The 10088-nt window shown below is 37.4% G+C and overlaps 3 non-coding genes across 3 annotated transcripts; all 3 read right to left on the reverse strand.

Annotated features, from left to right (window-relative positions):
• Positions 1-299: 299 nt before the first annotated feature.
• Trnat-ugu lies at positions 300-371 on the reverse strand. Its single transcript has one exon. It is a non-coding gene; the product is annotated as a tRNA-Thr (tRNA).
• A 294-nt stretch (positions 372-665) lies between these two features.
• Trnat-ugu lies at positions 666-737 on the reverse strand. Its single transcript has one exon. It is a non-coding gene; the product is annotated as a tRNA-Thr (tRNA).
• Positions 738-1339: 602 nt separating this feature from the next.
• Positions 1340-1411, reverse strand: Trnat-ugu. The gene has a single exon. It is a non-coding gene; the product is annotated as a tRNA-Thr (tRNA).
• Positions 1412-10088: the final 8677 nt, after the last annotated feature.

The following is a 10088-nucleotide window of genomic DNA, read 5'->3' on the forward strand; positions in this document are numbered from 1 at the left end:
ATTTTACTCCTGTAGAATATACCAGATGAGTTGAAAAAAGAGAGGGAATAAATGAATAGATATTAATTGGCAGAATCTGTGAAATTTTCAACAATGAGTACGGTAGTAATAAGACGATGCTCATTTCCATCACAATACTGAAAGGATGCTAATGTAACTGCTAGACGTTATTTAAATTATACGCAGCCTACTGACTGCCTCGGATCTGTTTGTATAACCCCCTACCATGGCAATGTTTGAGACCAGGGTTGTTTTTGATTGTGGTTCGAAGTAAAGGTTGTTGATGTAAAAAATGAGCTTGCCTCCTGTGAGGATTGAACTCACGACCCCTGGTTTACAAGACCAGTGCTCTGCCACTGAGCTAAAGAGGCTTGTTAAATAATTTGACACCTGTAGACTACCAGATGATTCAAATAAGAGAAGGTATAAATTAATAGATACCAATCGGCAGAATCTGTGAAATTTTCAACAATGAGTACCTTACACCACAATAGTGAAAGGATGCCAGTGTAACGGAATGATGTATTTCAGAATATACGCGGCTCAGTGACTGTCACGGATCTGTTTGTATAACCCCCTAGGACGGCACTGTTTGTTGGAAGCGGGGTTGTTTTTGATTGTGATTGGAACTTCGAAGTTAAGGTGATTGGTCTAAAAAATTGTCCTGCCTCCTGTGAGGATTGAACTCACGACCCCTGGTTTACAAGACCAGTGCTCTGCCACTGAGCTAAAGAGGCTAGTTGAACATATGAACTTCTGTAGACTACCAGATCAGTCAAAAAGAGAGGGTACCTATGAATTAATAGATATTTGAATTTGGGAAATTTTCAACAATGAGTACCTTAGTAATAATAAAGAATTATTACTTTTTACACATATGGTTTGGATCGATTAATCTCTCTTATTTAACCACAGAAATGTTGGATTTGTTTTTTAGAAATCGCATGCAAAATGAAAAGAGATCTAATTTTCGGTATATACGCAAAAATTTAGGACCGTACGTCAAATAGCGCATCAATATATTTGTAACATTTTTATAAGAAGTTTCGCTTTTTTATTTCTTTTAGATGTGTAAACATTATAATTTCAAAACACTAAATAGAGATCGAATGAAATGTTCATAGGAAAGGAATTGTGCAAGCTTGTCCGAAAAAAAGGAAATTAAATCAAAAAAATTTTTTGAAAGATTGTAAATTAGTACCTATGCAAATACAGATCAGTTACTAAGACGAATTACCATTTGCCCAGCCTTTCTTGACAACGGCACTCGAGTTCGGGTTTTTGTATATGAATCCAATTGAGGTCAGAAGTAGATTTGTAGTAAGTATAAAAATTGTTCTGCCTCCTGTGAGGATTGAACTCACGACCCCTGGTTTACAAGACCAGTGCTCTGCCACTGAGCTAAAGAGGCTGGTGTGATTGCATTCTGAGCATTTTAAATACGATGTAAGTCCAAATAGAGAAACTATATAATTTACCGGAAAATGCATACTTATTGACAAAAATAATAATACATATTTTTAAAGTTCACAGAAAATGGAAAAGATTCAGGAAAGATTCTGGAACAATAAAGCTACACATTCTGATCGAATATGCTTTTAATCAATTGTGGTTTTTGACATGGAAATAACTAGGCAATAGTATTTCATTCATCATATAAATAACGAATAATTTTTGTTTTATAGGAATTGTATGCAAAATGAAAGTCTTGCCAATTATTAATGAATGAACAAAACCTCATTCTAGACATGAAACCGTAAAAGTTCCAAAAAGGAATCTATTCAGGTGTTGAGAAAGAAACATTTTTGATAAATCGTCATAAAATCTTCACAGTTGTAATATAAGGTCGTATAAAAAAACTCATTGATACATCAAAAAATTAAGCAAAAGCAACCACACACAATTTACTAATCCATTGCATAATTTACTTCCAACTCACCTAAATAAAAGTACTTATGAACATAACTTTGAGGAATTACACCAAACCTTTAGTGCATAATGAACAATGCCTGGCATTGTTCTGATGGTAAACAATTCCTCTCCTATTGGACAAAGCCGGCTGCTTCTGGGCGATTGCTTCCTTCAGACCGTTCAATTGCTGACCAGTGACAGGACAGTTTAGAGTTAACAGTTGTGCCGTAGGGGAGCAGCTCATAGTAGATAATTTTCTGCCAATCCCACCGAACACACAGCAGAACTTCCCTGGCTGTCAATCCTAGCATTTCGACCACGACCGTTTTTGCTTGACGTTGTCGTAAGTGATTCACTTTTCATCACCAGTCACCGAACGCTTCAAAAATGGATCGTTTTGTTGCGATTCACATATGGAAATTCGGTCCATGAGGTTTTTATGCTTTAACTCGTGTGGTACCCATACATCGAGTTTCTTCTTGATACCAGCCTTATGCAAATGGTTCCAAACGATTTTTTGTGCTATCTTCAGCTCTTGGGCAATCGAAATAGTGTTTACATGACGGTCGGACTCGACAATGTCCATGCTTTTATCGACATTTTCGACAATTGGCCTTTCAGTGCATGTTTCATTTTTGATATCAAAATTACCGGAACAGAATCAACGAACCCAAAATTGCAGGTAATTGGTTGTTAGAGTATCAGAATCATAAACACTATTTACATTTTCAGCCACCTCGCTTGCATTTTTACCTTCATCTAAGAAAAACTGTATCTAAAATATAGAGTATTTTCTCTTTGCTAGTGATCATCTTTGACGCGCGTTCAAACTGAACTTCTAATCACAAAACTGTCAGAAAAGCTTTTGTGGTACGAAATCTACAGTTAAGACCTCGATCGAATGTATTGAACAGGATGTGCTAGATCAATTATAGTCAGAATTTGAAGACCAAGTTGGTATCCAATGACGTTTCCTTTTAAAACAGCCAGGAAAAAAGCAAAGTGAAAACATACATAGAATTCTAATTTACTGCATTTTTATCTTTATCGAAGAAAAACTGTATCTACAATATAGCGTATTTACTCTTTCTAAGTGTCCATTTTTGACGCGCGTTCAAACTGAACTTCCTATCACTAAACCGTCAGAAAGGCTTTTGTAGTACGAAATCTACACTTGTAACTTCGATCGAATGTATTGAACAGGATGTCAACTATAATCAGAATTTGAAGACCAAATAGGTATCCAATGACGTTTCCTTTTAAAACAGCAAGGAAAAAAGCAAAGTGAAAACATACATAGAATTCTAATTTATTTATTGCATAATTTGCACCTCACTCTGAACATAATATGTTAGTTACAGACATAACCTCAATCAAAGATGACGTCCAAGTCTCCAATGACGTCTTATCCGCGACGTTTTGAGTTCGACGAGACAAGGGGCGAGGGTGTAATGGGCGGGACGCAGTGTCAGCGCCATAAATAAAAGAACAGGGTGGCGGGGCGTAATAATATTGAGGTTGCATTGATATGATTGTATCCGAGTCGGTTTTATTGCACGTGTAATCCCGTTATCATGACCCCATCAGCATAATAATAGTGCGGATGGCAGCCACCGAACATCTGGGTCTTATTTCGATGCATATTCGACCCCCACGCAGGGTTTGGGGTGGGTTGACGGAGATGCTGTGGATTTTATCCGGGATGACTTTGATTAATCAACTTTGGTTGGTTGTGGAACCGATTAATTTTATGTTATGAATTTTTTTTAATTGATTTTGGAGGGATTTTTGCGGTATCATGTGGGGAAAGCTAATAATTTTCTTTAATTTGAATTGAGAATTTTTTTTTCCTGAATTCTGGAGGTTTTTAACACTAATTCACAATATATAGTTTTTTCCCGTAACTTCATTTTGTAACTATCGCATTTTTATTTGTTTTTGTTTCTTTTCTAGACCTTTGCAGGCTTCTAAGACCTCTGAGAAGCTCAAAGCGACTTGTTTAAATGTTATTATGAGAATCATTAGGTATACAAAGTGTTTTTTACAAGCTCCACGAAAAACTTTGACTGTTGATTACTATCAACAGTCAAAGTTTTTCGTGGAGCTTGTAAAAAACGATTCAGACCTACTGGTCTGAATCGTTTTTGTTCAATACATAGGCGTACAGATTTGCTTCCCCCATTTTTTTCCGAAATTCAAGGCTTTATTGTAGCAAACTTGTTATACATTTATAATTCGAAGCCGACTATTGTCTTTCATCTTTAGAGCAGCGTACGAATCTCGCGTTGAAAAAACTGGTCGTCTTTTGAAGCGACCCACGAATAGATCCAATTTTTTACTCCTCCATAAGACCGGAAGTGCTGGTCAGCCAGGCCGTGTGCCACTGATCGAAACAAGTGATAGTCTGAGGGAGCAATGTCTGGTGAACTCGTCGGCTGGGATAGGACTCCCCATTTCAACATTTCAAGTATGTCTCGACCACTTTTGCACCATGGGGTCGAGCATTGTCATGCTGTAAAATCACTTTATCTTGACTCTCTTGTCTTTCCATGCTCGGCTCAAAAGCATTAATTGTATTCGATAACGATCGCCTGTGATTGTTTCAGTCGGTTTTAACAATTCATAATACACAACGCCGAGCAGGTCCCATCGAATACTGAGCATTACCTTGGAACCGTGAATATTCGGTTTGTCCGTCAACGTGGAAGCATGGCTGGGATGTCCCCATGATTTTTTGCGCTTGGGATTATCGAAATGAACCCATTTTCGTCTCCAGTCACAATGCGATGCAGAAATCCCTTTTGTCTTAGTCTTACAAGCAGCTGCTCATAAGCAAACAAACGCTGTTCAACATCTCTCGGCTTCAGCTCATACGGCACCCAATTTCCTTGTTTCTGAATAATTCCCATGATTTTCAGACGTTTTGAAATGGCTTGTTTCGTCACTCCAAATGATCCTGCCAATTCTTGTTGAGTTTGACACGAGTCTTCATCAAGTAATATCTCCAATTATGCATCTTCGAAAACCTTCTCTCTTCACCGCCATGCTAGTCTTCGACGTCAAAATCACCGTTCTTGAAACTACTCGGCACGTTCTTTCACTAATAGCGGCCTTACCCAACAGAGTTGTTCACCTAGTTACCCAGTTACCAGAATTTTCAGTAGGCCAACTTATCAAAATACCAGTTGATATGACCAACTAGAATATTGTCGATATTTACATCAACGACATACTAATAAAATAAATAAATAATAAATTAATTTCACTTATCCTGCTATCTGACAAGTCTTGTTTCACTAAGGACAATAATAATGAACAAGTGTAGGCACTGCAAAATCCAGAAGCCATTAGGCCAAGAAGATTTCGGCAATAATTTATAGTTTCAGTTTGGAGTGGGATTTCCAAAAAGGATTTGATGCCTTCAGATGAAATAAATGATGTCTTAAATAAAAATTTGTATGAATTCATTTTGGAGCACACCTTTTTTGACTTCATTGATGATCAAGGGATTAACATTGTTGGAAATATGTGATACTAGCTTGATGATTCATCAGCACACAGAGGGTGACAAAAAAGTGCTTGATAAAATGAAAATTTCCCTAATAATTGGATAGGTCAGGAGAGACTAATGCCAACATATGACCACTGTAAGCCTTGAATGTTGTAGGTAAAACACCCCTCAATATTTCTCATCAAAGATATTATAATGTCACAAGAAAGACCCAAAATTATCAAATACAGAAAACAAAAGGGTAAAGCCATTATTTAAAATACCCAATTGGCCCAGAGAGGGTTACAACGAAATCGTAAGAGAAGCACTTACCTAATGGATTCAGAGACCCTATAGCTAATCCTCAGAACACTTAATTTAGGTTGATTAAATACTTGGAAATCAAGTTCAGTAACGAAAAAAATTCTTCAAATGATTATTTGTAATTACAAAAAAATAAATCTTCACTTATTTGAGGTTAGTTGTATTAGGTTATATAGGTTAGGTTATATCACATTTCATGTTTCACCAAACTCATAACCTCAAAGCAACTCATCAATAATAATAACAAGATGTCGAAGAGATCCTTCGAATAATCCCAAAACAAATTTTTGCGTCCACCATATCGGCTTATAAATCTGATCATAACAACCGAAACCGATGGCGTATGGGGCCTTGTCATCGTTATTATTGCCAGAAATGAACAGACGCCCCCTATACATTCAAACAGGACCGTCCCCAATGCCATAATGTTTCATTAAGACAGCTTAAGTTGAAATAATGGGGTCTATCATGCTCACATATGTACTTAATAAATAACAGGATGTAATGCAGCTTCATTTGAATGTATGAGAGGGGTTCCGTGGCTAATTTCCATAAAGGAGGACTGGTTCCATTATACGCAACTGGAGAAAAGTTGTGATTTTCTAGGGTTTCATGCTGGTGTCGAAGAGTTTTCAAGATGGACGATAAGATATATTCTTGGACAATTGCGAGGAACACAATGAGGTGAAATCTAGACAAAAATGGAGTTCAAAGTAAGATAAGAAGAAAAAGTATGCATTTCTGTGTCGTTTAGATGCCTGACATTTCCAGTTGAGCTACAAACACTATTGGGAACGAAAAAAGTGTGTATCTAACCTATTGAAGACAATTGTTTGGAATAAACAGGGTTTTTGGCTTCGATATCTAGATCATCTGGATCACATGGATCAAAGATGTAATGTTTTTCCAATCTTAGTTGAACTACTCCATAAAAACGCTTGTCCAGATGTTCGTTTGGTCTCTTGCAATAAACATGGGCCCACGTTCTTCAAACCTTAAAGTTCAAAATAATATTTATGCGATTGTATTGAACATAATCATTGCATAAAATCAAAAGCACACGAAATTATTTTAGATGAACTTGGCAATGTTCTGTCTGGAGGTAGAGCAAACTAATAATAAAGGGTGTTTTTTTTCGAGGTATATAACTTTAAGTTGGCATTACTGTTCAAGATGGCGACCGATTTAACAGTTGTCAAGTGATTTATTCCCAGTTTGGTTTGGCAATTCATCATGAATCGACTCACGCCTGAACAACGCTTGCAAGTAGTGCAATTTTATTTCGAAAATAATGGTTCTGTGCGGAATACACTTCTGGTTGAATGGCAACGTCGACAAACAAAACTGCCTCATTTGGAGTGAAGCTAATCCTCAAGTGTATTTCGAAATACCGTTACATCCAGCAAAACTGACTGTATGGTCCGCTTTATAGGCTGGTGGAATCATTGGTCCGTACTTCTTCAAAAACGATGATGGCCAGAACGTTACAGTTAATGGTGATCGGTATAGAGCCATGATTACTATTTTTTTCATTCTTGAATTGAACAACCATGATGTCCAGGAGCTGTCGCTCCAACAAGACGGCGCAACATGTCACACAGCTCGTGCCACAATCGATTTATTGAAAGACACGTTTGGTGACCGCCTAATTTCACGTTTTGGACCTGTGAATTGGCCTCCAAGATCTTGTGATTTAACATGGCTAGACTACTTTCTGTGGGGCTATGTAAAATCATTGGTCTATGCGGATAAGCCACAAACTCTTGACCATTTGGAAGACAACATTCGCCGTGTTATTGCCGATATACGGCCACAAATGTTGGAAAAAAGTCATCGAAAATTGGACGTCCAGATTGGACTACATCCGAACCAGCCGTGGCGGTCATATGCCAGAAATCATATTTAAAATATAATGCCACAAGATTATCTTGCGGATAAATAAAATTCATGTCAATCGAATAATCCATCGTTGTTTTATTGCAATTTAAAGTTCTATAGCTCTAAAAAAAACACCCTTTAGAAGAAAAGAAAAAATGCTTTTTAACTGGTTAGGCTTTGGACTTAAGTGTTATTTGGACTTACATTATTTCAGTTAGATCATTCATAGTTTCATCATCATTGCCATTCGCCAGTTTGAGATTTTAATAAGTGTAGATTATGCTGTATTTTGAAGGAATTGAAAAAATATTTTTGACGTGTTCCTATCGGTATTTCTCCTCAAGTGAAAAAGCCCTGAATTTTAAAATTATATTAGATAATTCGGCCTTCAAATCCTTCAGCATTATCATAGCATTTCCAGTGCAAATGTAATATTACATTTTTCGTTGCAAGCAAGTAGAAGAAGCCATCCCTTCAATTACATCATCTCCCACCCCCAAAATAAAGACGACACTCTAATGAATAACCCAAGAAGAAAAAGAAAACCCCAACTTCAGAATGCATTAGTTGAAACTACCCTCATAACGAACCTTCGAAGAAATCCAAACGAAAGAAAGCTCATGCAGAAGATTGCACCATGGCACTAACAAATATAGCAACACGGGAGATTGAATGCTTAATCCGAATTTAACGAGTTCAAAACCCCCTTTTACCACCCCCGCTACGCCGCCCAGGAGGCCATTTCGCAAAATCTCTCGTCTGTAGCAATCAACATAAGAATCTAAATGAAGGTCGTTTCTTTTTTTTTCACTTATTCAAAATGGAGCATGGGGTGGATGGACCTATTTGTCCGCTCGGTTTCTCCCCCCTTTAACTCCTTCTGGGATGCTGGGTATTATTCAGGGGGATGTCTGAATATTTATTCGGTTTGGGGATGGAGATGGAAATGGCGTAATGTAGGGTTTTTCTTGGTTTCTTTTCGATTAAGTTCTGTAGATTTCATTCTGACTGTCCCATTCCATCAATGTTCAGAATAGGTTCATTCGGTTTCTGGCCTACAAAAATAAAGGGTGTTTTTTTTCGAGGTATATAACTTTAAGTTGGCATTACTGTTCAAGATGGCGACCGATTTAACAGCTGTCAAGTAATTTATTCTCAGTTTGGTTTGGCAATTCATCATGAATAGACTCACGCCTAAACAACGCTTGCAAATAGTGCAATTTTATTTCGAATACGTATCTGATTTTCATAAGCAAATTTTGTTTAGCGATGAAGCGCACTTCTAGTTGAATGGCTACATCAACAAACAAAACTGCCGCATTTGGAGTGAAGCTAATCCTCAAATGTATGTCGAAACACCGTTGCATCCAGAAAAACTGACTGTTTGGTGCGCTTTATGGGCTGGTGGAATCATTGGTCCGTCCTTCTTCAAAAACGATGATGGCCAGAACGTTACAGTCAATGGTGATCGGTATAGAGCCATGATTACTAACTTTTTATTCCTGAATTGAACAACCATGATGTCCAGGAGCTGTGGTTCCAACAAGACGGCGCAACATGTCACACAGCTCGTGCCAAAATCGATTTATTGAAAGACACGTTTGGTGACCGCCTAATTTCACGTTTTGGAGCTGTGAATTGGCCCCCAAGATCTTGTGATTTAACACCGCTAGACTACTTTCTGTGGGGCTATGTAAAGTCATTGGTCTATGCGGATAAGCCACAAACCCTTGACCATTTGGAAGACAACATTCGCCGTGTTATTGCCGATATACGGCCACAAATGTTGGAAAAAGTCATCGAAAATTGGACGTCCAGATTGGTCTACATCCGAGCAAACCGTGGCGGTCATATGCCAGAAATCATATCAGAAATGTAATGCCACAAGATTATCTTGCGGATAAATAAAATTCTTGTCATTCGAATAATCCATGGTTGTTTTATTGCAATTTAAAGTTTTATAGCTCTAAAAAAAACACCCTTCAAAATTGTAATTGAAAATCACGACTACACGCATGCTCGTAGGATTTTTCAGCTTTCCAAGCTAGTCGATATAAGATTCATGAATGATGTTTGATGCTTCATTCATATGTTCAAGCTCTTGAATGGTTTGAGCATTGCTCCTGGTATTTTGGAGGAGATTCGCTTTAGGGTTCTTGATCTAAGACTCAGGTCAGATAACATGTTTCAGATCTCTCTTAGGAGAAAAATTCCCCACTTATCAGAATGATAACGACCTCAGGATTAGTTTGTCCACACGTCGATTTCTTTTTCTGTTCGCTGACAACTTTCAAAAATCATCTGAAACGTCGACTTTTGTTTTCAGTTTTTTCGGGATAATTATATGTAGATTTGAATATTATTGTATATTGTAGATTTGAATGTATTGATCTATCTGTTCGTTTAGTTCATAGGTACCTAAATAACATGTAAAATTAAGGTTTTATTTGTAACTGAGTGAACACTGCCTCTGGGACTTTGTCCT

This window comes from Harmonia axyridis, chromosome 1, assembly GCF_914767665.1.
Source record: "Harmonia axyridis chromosome 1, icHarAxyr1.1, whole genome shotgun sequence".
Taxonomy (NCBI): domain Eukaryota; kingdom Metazoa; phylum Arthropoda; class Insecta; order Coleoptera; family Coccinellidae; genus Harmonia; species Harmonia axyridis.